Source organism: Dipodomys ordii, unplaced genomic scaffold (assembly GCF_000151885.1).
Source record: "Dipodomys ordii isolate 6190 unplaced genomic scaffold, Dord_2.0 Scaffold14, whole genome shotgun sequence".
In the NCBI taxonomy this organism is placed as follows: Eukaryota; Metazoa; Chordata; class Mammalia; order Rodentia; family Heteromyidae; genus Dipodomys; species Dipodomys ordii.
The window spans coordinates 1,640,754-1,650,173 of NW_012267230.1; the positions used below are offsets into that span (position 1 = coordinate 1,640,754).

Here is a 9,420-nt window from a genome sequence, read left to right on the forward strand (position 1 = left end):
TAACAACAACAAACACCAGTATCCAGAGTGGGCAGGACCACAGCAACCGTGGGTAGGAAGTACAAACAGATACACCTGGGGGGTTCCTGGAATGCAACATGAGCAGGAGACCCAGAGCAGGTACTACACCAGGCTACCTGAGCTCAAGCTGAAGCTCTGCCTCTGCACATATGCAAACTAGGTCAAGTCCCAATAGCAGATTTACTCCTAATATATGTTGCTGTGTGGAATGAAAGTCAGCCCAGGCTGACCCTAAACTTACGATCCACCTACCTGGACTCTCATGTGCTAAACAGCTGAATGCCACCATGCCCAGCTCTGGAAAGATATTTTTTTTTAAACCTTAGATTTGGGAATTTTACTAGAGTAAAAATCTCTAGTAAAAATTCTACCCTAAGGAAGAGCTCACACTTGTAATCCTAGCTACTCAGGAGGCTGAGATCTGATGCTCACAGTCTGAAACCAGCCTCCATAGGAAAGCCAAATGAGACTCTTATCTCCAATTAACTACCAAAAAGTCAACAGAGGTGTGGTTCAAGTGGTAGAATGCTGACCTTGAGCACAAAACTCAAAGACAACATCCAGGTACTGAGTTGAAGCTTCAAAAAAAAAAAAAAAAAGTATCAGGTACTGACTTCAGCATTTAAAAAAAAATAAATCTACCCTAAGCTTCCAAATATATCCCACGCCCACTCACCCACCACTGAACTAACATGAGAGGATTAACATATCTACTGAGCTGGGCACTGGTGCTCACACCTATAATCCTAGCTACTCCGGAGACTGAGATCTGAGGATCAAGCTTCAAAGCCAGCCTGAGCAGGAAGTCTGTGAGACGCTATCTCCAATTAACCACCAGAAAACCAGAAGTGGCACTGTGACTCAATGTGGTAGAGCACAAGTCTTGAAAAAGCTCAGGGACAGCGTACCTGGGCCCTGAGTTCTAGCCCCACAACCAACAAAAACAAACAAAAAACACCATATGCTGCTGATCTTCCTGAGCCTGGCTTTATTCCTGCTGCTCTCAACATCACTTTTGTTGTTTTTGGGGGGGTGCTACTCATGGGGCTTGAACTCAGGGCCTGGGTGGTATCTCTTAGCTTTTTCACTCAAGGCTTGAGCTCTATCACTTTGAGCCACAGCTCCACTTCCAGTTTTCTGGTGGTTCACTGGAGATAGAGTCTCATGAACTTACCTGTCTGGGCTGGATTTGAACCACAATGCTCACATCTCAGCCTCCTAAGTAGTTATGATTACAGGCGTGAGCCACCAGCACCCGGCTCATTTGTGTTAGCAGCACACTTTGTAACAGGTGTGGGACCAACACAGATGTGCTCAGTGAGTCTGGGAGGTTACATCCTTGTGCCCTGAGTAAACACCAACCTTGGCTGCACAAACTGACAATTCTGCAGCTCTGTGTTCAGGGCTAAGAGCACAAAGTCCAGCATAAAGAAATGTAGATGTCCAACATAGTCTACCTTCCTGGTTCGTTTTCCTCCTGCCTCCCCCTACCTGCCCCTTTGTAGTTCTCTGCTTCTTGTCTTCCCCATTTTCCTTCCCCAGGAACTTCCTCCGGCCTCTAACAACCAACCAGACAACATGTCTAACCATGAAAGATTCCCATGCATAGGTGTATGGTTGCATGCATGTTTCAGTGCTGAGGACTGAACCTAGAACCATACACATACTAAGCAAGTGTTCTACTGATGAGCTACAACCCCAGCTTCGAAAGTCCCTTTTATGGAGTCAGGGCTCACTCCCACCACCTAGCTGCCTCACAGTCAGATTCAACGTGTGGCTTCCTCCCTTCGTGCTCCACAGAGGCTTCCCTTCCCCTGCCCGCCTCCCTCAAGCAACCTCCTCTCCCCCACCTGATGGAGGCTCTCTTACCACACAACCCTTCTCCCGTTCCCCTCCTACCTGGCAATGCTCCCTTGCATTTACCTCATCCTCCATGTGATTTACAGTGCTAACCACTTAGACCACTTTCCTAACCCAGTGGTTTCACAAATCAGCCTCTGCACAACTGAAGTGAATGGGTCCTGTGACTGGGACTTCCAGGCTGCGGTGACAGACCCCTTGCATTCCTCTCCCCAGCATCCACCCTGGTTTCCTTTTCTCCCCTCAGCAGTGGCAATTCTGTGCCCTGGGAGCCATTCTGGCTATCAGGATGCAGGGAGGAACAAAATAATAGCACATCTAGTGGATAAAGGCCAAGGTTTCTGCTAAACATCCGAAATACTGCCAAGGCCAAGACTCCCTGCTGCAAGTCAAGGCTCTCTGGCCCCACGCCATGCCATGCCAGGTCTGTGTGTTTGCTTGGTTTCCTCAGCATCGTGGAATGCTCTCAGCCATCTGAGCCTTATTTATCTTCAAATCCCACTCCAAGTCTGAATCTCCTGGCTTTCAATGCATCGGCGGGCTGACAACTCCCCATTTCTTTATGGCCAGGATCAAACATCTGAGCTGGGGACCCCCTTACCCTACTTACCACAATTGGACCTACACTCTTCATCTCCCCAAATCCTTTGCTTCTCCTCGAGGAAGCGGCAGCACTACAATCGCTGGACTGTTGAGACCATTTAACAGACTGCCTGAACTGCCTTTAAAAGCCGGACCTCTGCTCTCAGAACAAGCCCTGAGGTCCTTAGCCTGTCCTACCAAGCCAACACAACCTGGTACTTCCTGCCTGGCCACCCCCCTTCAAGCTCCATCTGGCCCACTCTCCTGGCTCCTCAAGACCCATCAGACTTAAACCCAGCCCTCCTCCTCCTTCCAGCCCAGAACTTTCTGCACTCACTTACCTCCCCATCACAGCTGTTATTTTCCCATGTGCTTCTTTTCCTTCCTAGCTCTTGTAATTTTTAATTTCCTATTTGTCAGTGTTTATTGGTTATTCCTCCGGGGCAGCATAAGCCACATAGCCTTTTCTCATTTCTACAATTACCATGCCATTGTCTCCTGGGGAGAGCCAACAAGCAGCATGATATAAAGGGAGGATGGAGTTTGGCGAAGCTTGACAGCTAGTGGAGTAAATGTTAGAACCTACTCACACCTCGCCCTCCTCAGCTGGCACTGAACTTGGCATCAGAGCCCAAAACAGCCTCCTCCCAAACAGAGTGCTCTGCGGCTAAGAACCATGTCCTGTCATCTAACTCATACTAATCTTGCACTCCCAACTGGTGTCTAACCCAGCTCCTTTCCCCACATTCCCTGAGCAGTAAATGTGCTGCAAGTGTCGTGATCATCACAGCTCCCAAAGTTCACTTGCTGGAAACCTAGACCTGCAAGGGATGAGATCTGGAAGAGCTGGCAGGTCAAAAGGGCAGGTGCAGATTGGGGCAGTTCTCACCTGAATGGGTTCCCAGTCAAGGTCTGAGTCCAGCCCCCTCTGTCTTACACCCTTCCCTCCACTTCCAGCCCCCTCTGTGACCACCACCACCCTCCTGTCTTTCCATCTTCTACTATGGGATAAGGAAGCAAGGAGGCTCTCCCCAGATGTGAGTTCCCTTGAACTTCCTAGCTCCAGAACTGTGACAAACAAGTTTCTCTTCCTTGTAAATGAGCCAGTGTGTGATATTCTGTTACAGCAGCACAAAATCAATGAAAGCCTGAGTGATCCTGGAGCCCTTGTAACCACCCTGTTGTTTTATCCTCAAGTAGTACTTTCACACACCTCCTCCGTTTTACCATCCCATTACTAAGCTGGTTACGAGACTGCATTCACATGGTGGGAAAGGACTGCTTTTAAGGCAGGCCTCAGAGACATGGGCAGCCGTGGATGTGCATGTGCGGCTGGCAGCAGACGACCTTACTTCCACTACAACTCGGCACCAGTCTTAGGGAAAATGCTGCACGTCTCAGCATGTCCACTCTGCTGAGAAAGTGTTCTGCTGAGACCTGTCCTTCCAGTGCTCGTGCCTGTGCTGGCAGGGCCACCCCAGGCTTAATGGTGTGTGCTGCCTGGCAGGAGTCTGGCTGTGCACCCTCAGCCTCCACAGGCCTCATCTCTAACCTGGGAGCCGCAGCTGGTAATCTGGAAGGGCCAGGGTCTAAAAGAACACATGTAGGTCTCCATCTAAATCTCCTTCCTCCTTCAGAGATCTAGAATTCTACTAAAATGCAAGTTAGCATTTCACCGACAGGGACTAATAAGAGGAAAACCTTCTATTCTATGCTATGAGCCATCACAAACTTAGATGTTTCATTTTGTTCTCTATGTCCCAAGTGAATTCAGGGGAAAGCCTGAAGTCACAAACTTTGTAAGGAACACTAGGAAATGACAATCTGCAAAAGGCTGTCAGGCAAGTCAGGAGAATTGTAGATCTGCAGTCCCCAAGCACAAGCGGGGGTGAGACTGAACGAGCAGAATCTTTCATCATGAGCTATTCTTCACAACTAATATTTGTTATTCTTCTGTACTTGAAGCCATCACAGAAATAAAGTAACAATACCGGGGGGAAAAATATATGGGAGACAAAATTCTACTCATCTGTTACTTTTTTTTTTTTTGGGGGGGGGGTTGATCATAGGGCTTGAACTCTTGGATGGATAGTTATCCCTCAGCTCTTCAGCTCAAGGCGAGCGCTCTACCACTTCAGCCACAGAGCCTCTTCTGGTTTTCTGGTGGTTTACTGGAGATAGAGTCTCACAGACTTTCCTGCCCAGGCTGGCTTGAACTGTGATCCTCAGATCTCAGCCGCCTGAGTAGCTAGGATGACAGGCATGAGCCACCTGTGCCCGGCTCGTCCGTTAATTTTCATTTCCCTGCAAACTTGGATGGAGGCACCACAGTTCTTTTGTCTGTAGACCACTCCAATCTAGCTGTTTGGGGGGAGCATGATGTACAAACAATGGCTATAAAACTTGCCTTTCTTGCTTGAAAGATGCCTGCCCATTTTTTTTTTTTTTTTTTTTGCCGGTTGTGGGGGCCTGAACTCTGGGCCTGGGTGCTGTCCCTTGGCTCTTCAGCTTAAGGCTGAGCCATAGTGCCACTTCCGGCTTTTTCTGCTTATGTGGTGCTGAGGAATCGAACCCAGGGCCTCAGGCATGCAAGGCAAGCGCTCTACCACTGAGCCACCTTCCCAGCCCCCCTGCCCATTCTTTTACTTTCTGCAAAGGGGCAACTAACTGAGTACTAAAAATCAAAGGGCTTGAGCGCCCACACTCCCGTGCAAGTTAAAGCAGTAAGTGGATGTCCCCTTAAACAAGCATGATGACTCTCAAATACCGAAATGATTTGATTTTCACTGTTTTACCAAAAAAGTGGCTGATACAAGGGTCAAGTCCAAGTTTTACCTGAGTGCTGCTGAGAATACCCAAAGAGGTCAAATGACAAGGTAATGACAGCTAGCAGCTGGGCCAGCAGGCCTGCCCTGTGGAGGACTCCAACATTCGACCAGCACCTTCTCAGCCTGAGTCCTTTCCTGTCCTGCACGTGGAGTGACATGAAGGTGCACCCCAGAACCTACGTACTAGATGCCAGGAGCATCCCCCACCTCAGCTGTGACAGCATCTGCCTCCAGACAGACAAATGTCCTAGGGGTCAGGGGGGAGTGGGTGGAGAGGTACAAAAGTACCCTGGCTGAGAATCCAGGCTCTAAGACAACAGGAAATAGCTGCATAAAAGAGAAAGGATATGGGTGGTCACTCACACTTGGGGCACTCATCTCATTGCATTTCTGGGAAGTGAAAACCCAACTTTAACAGCCTGGTCCATATCACCGTGATCAGACATCAAGAAGGAACCTAATTGCAAAGCTTCTGTGGAGAAGTACTGGTAGCTAAGTCTTAACATGATCAAACCAGAGAGAGTGCTTTCTAGCCCTCCAGATGGCCAATCGACTTTCTATCCTCTGTCAACGCCAGCAACAAGGGTAGCTGCCTGGAGCTGTGAACTGAGCAGGACTCTGAGGCTGAATGTGAGGGGTACGGGTATAAATTATGAATACAGATCTGCCACCAGAAGGCATGGTAGGCTTCAGGTCCACCATTAACCTTCTTTATGCTCAGTATAACATCCATCCAATTTAAAACACTTTTGTAAATTAAATACACACACACGCACGCACGCGCACACACACACACACAGTCCTTCGCAATGCCATTAGGCTTATCTAATGGGCTGAAAAAAAAGAAAAGCAAAAAAATCCTACCACTCTTCCTACTTAGAATTCAGCTCTCGGTTCTTAAGTTCCAGAGGACAAAGTCCAAGCAGCCTCCAAAGCTTTCCCCTCCCCCAGGTGCTCGGTACCCCACAGCTCTCCATGCATAGCCAGCCACTCAGTGTCTCACTGTCTCCCCAAAATATCTTTCACACATCACCCCATCACTCCTCAGCCTAGCAGACTCCTATTCATCCCTCAGAGTGCTACTCAAGCATTTCCTCTCTCTGATGTTCAAAGTATGGTTCTTGGACCAGCAGCACATCACCCAGGGAACTTGCTAGAAATGCAGACACGGAGGCCCCACTCCAGCTCTTCTAAATCCAAATCTGCTTTGTAACAAGATCCCCATGTGAATTATGAATGTGAGTTGTGTGCACATAAAGTTCAATATGCACTGTCTAAGGGAACGTGCCAAGTCCTCCTAGACACCACTGTTCACAGCGGTTACAGTGTCTTCCCCAAGACCCAGTGCCTGGCACAAGGCAGGGGAGGCACTTCAGTGGTATGCATAACAGGCCAGACCCTCCTTTACTTATGCCCTCTACTAAGGTAGGAACCTGAAACACTGCCTTCCTACCTCAGTGGCAGCCAGTTGTCATGGATGAAAGCAGGGCCTGCTCAGAGCCTCTGGGAGTACTTTATGTCCCTAATGACATCTGCCCTCCTGGGTAGAATGCAAGGTGCCTCAGATGCCATCAGCAGGCAACCATGAGGTGACAAGCAGGAGAACAAGAGAGCAGAAACTGCAAGGGACGGATTGTACAGGACCACCCATCTGTCACTCACTGTTCAAGCTAACTCCACACTCCTAGCGGTCAGTCAGTCTCAGAGTCTTTCTCTTGTGTGACTACATTCCTAACCCACAGAGATGGATGGATGGATGGATGGATGGATGGATGGATGGATGGATGGATGGATGGATGGATGGATGTTGGTGACAACTACTAAAGGCTCAGAAGATTATATTAAGAAACAAGGCCTCTAAGAATTGTTTCAACTTTGCCAAAGTATAACTATAAAGTATCTGCACTTCTAAAACACATTGACCCATTTTTGTTCATGGCTTAATGGACAAAAATGTGGACCCGTCATAAAAAGCAATGCAATTGACCTCTAAGAATCTATTCAACTTTGCCAAACATGCCTATCAATCAGCCCTGCCCTGTAGAATTTATAAACCCATTTCTGCCCACAGTTTAATGGCTTGAAACATGAACACCATCTTGTGACTATATTAAGATGCTGTACAAACTGCCTTTCACATTGTGAAAGAGTAGAAAACTGAACTTAACAGAGCTTTGGCCTTGAAAAGTTTGCAACTGCTGTGGCTTCTCTCAACCATAGTAAAGAAGGCGGGGAGGAGAAGGGGGGGGGGGAGAAGGGGGAACAGAAGAAGACTTTCATAACCAGCAAGTTGCCACTCTTTTATTTTCTTACTTTGTGATCTCTGACCTGAGTCTCCTTTTCTCCAGTCCTTATTTCAGTCAGGAATTTTAGTCCAGCTGAGCACTTGTGGCTCATATCTGTAATCCTAATTACTCAGTAGGCTGAGATTTGAGGATCAAGGTTCAAAGCCAGCCCAACCAGGAAACTCAGTGAGATTCTTATCGCCAATTAACCACAAAAAAAGTGAAGCCATGGCTCAAGTGGTAGAGCACCAGCCTTAAGCAAAAAAGCTAAGGCACATTGCCCAGACCCTGAGTACAAACACACACACACACACACACACACACACACATACATACACTGATACATACACACACACAGAATTTCCATTCAACTTTCAGGATAAAACAGCTGCCATTTGCTTTCTTCTTAAGTACACAAAATACAAGGAAAAAACTATTCCAAGGAGGGGGTGCTGTTCACTGGCAGTATCCCTCAGAGCGAAGAGGAACTAGAGCACTTGCATTCCTCTGCTAGACCACTGATCCTGCAATCCAATCATCTGTTCAATAAATGTATTCTACAAAGAAACTTGAGAACACCAATGGAAGGCCAGTACCACTTGCTATAAATAGAAGACAAATGAAGAAACAAACTCAATAAGCACAGAGCTTATTAAATTTAGTTACTGTTGCCTACCCAAGCCCTCTCTACCCAGGAAGGCTGCTTTCTCTTTGTTTATAAATGGGGGTGTAAGGATGAGCAAGAAGTGCTAGGAGGAGGAGAATATCAGGCTGAGATTCTACTGGGCATGATCAGGATGGAAAAGGACCAGAAAGGAAGTGATTTCTCACCATGTGATTTTATTCTAATACCACATCCACATCTCACCTGTGCAGTCTCCGCTTTTTGTTTCTGGCCTAAATTCCGTGGTGCAGCCAAAAGGCTCTTCATCCATCTAGGCCCCACCTCCAACCTCACCCTCTCAAACCCTTGCAGCTACACCAATGCAGCCATTCTTCAATTTAAAGAGGCCAGCCAGCGGCACATGAGTGCCATCAGCAGGCTTTGCTTGCTTTAAAGTACTGCTGGTATACCTGCTCCCTTTCCTCAAGTGCTAAATAAAGAAAAAAGTAAAATGGCAATAAATGCTCATTGTACCAGGCGCTATTAGAGAGGTGCTTTGCCTATCAGATTGGACCCTAAAACAAAGTGTCCATCAGCAAAGCTGAAAACAGTCAAAACCAGGCAACTTTTAACATATCCACTTGTTTGCTATGAAGAAGGTAGCAGATGGAGTAAAGGACACTGGGAGGCTGAGTAAACTTGCCCTGGGTTCCACCGCTAACTAAGGAACAGAACCCAGGATTTGAACCCAGATCCCGACAGCAAGTTCCACGCAGGCAGGGTGTCTTGCTCTCTGCCACACCCCTCCCAGATGCTTATCCGCGGACTGGGGGGAAAGGATGCAAACAGACGCTCAATAATCGAGGGGGAGGGAGGGAGAGGAAGAGGGAGGGAGGGAGGAATGGCTGCGTGGATGGAGCCACGCGTGCATGCACAGATGCACGGAACCACGCATGCATGCGTGCATGCATGGATGCACGGATGGGCACGGGAACGGAGAGAAGGCGCCTCCTCCAATATAGTCAGGGCTAGCCAGCATCCCCACGCCCAAGGCCCGGGCGTCTCCGGGCGCATCCGAGGCAACTGGCGAGATCCAGGACGGACGGGAAGCTCTCGGGCGGGGCAGATCGGGGCGGGGGGGGGGCTCACCTTGAAGTCGCGGCTGTGCTGCGGGGTGTACTCTAGGGTCCAAAGGGCCCGCACCAGGTGCGCCAGCTGCTCGGTGACCTCGCCTTGGCCC

At 48.5% G+C, this 9,420-nt stretch overlaps 2 protein-coding genes across 2 annotated transcripts in view; one reads left to right on the plus strand and one right to left on the minus strand.

The window, feature by feature from the left end:
• The window catches only part of Usp31 (ubiquitin specific peptidase 31), a 59,759-nt gene extending 50,352 nt beyond the window's left edge, over window positions 1-9,407 (minus strand). Inside the window, exon 1 of the mRNA XM_013011769.1 lies at window positions 9,330-9,407. The gene's annotated coding sequence lies outside the window, so the exon portion shown is untranslated. The remainder of the gene's footprint in view (window positions 1-9,329) is intronic.
• Window positions 4,018-9,420, plus strand: part of Scnn1g (sodium channel, non voltage gated 1 gamma subunit) — a 52,226-nt gene continuing 46,823 nt past the window's right edge. The window contains exon 1 of the mRNA XM_013011770.1: window positions 4,018-4,031. The gene's annotated coding sequence lies outside the window, so the exon portion shown is untranslated. The remainder of the gene's footprint in view (window positions 4,032-9,420) is intronic.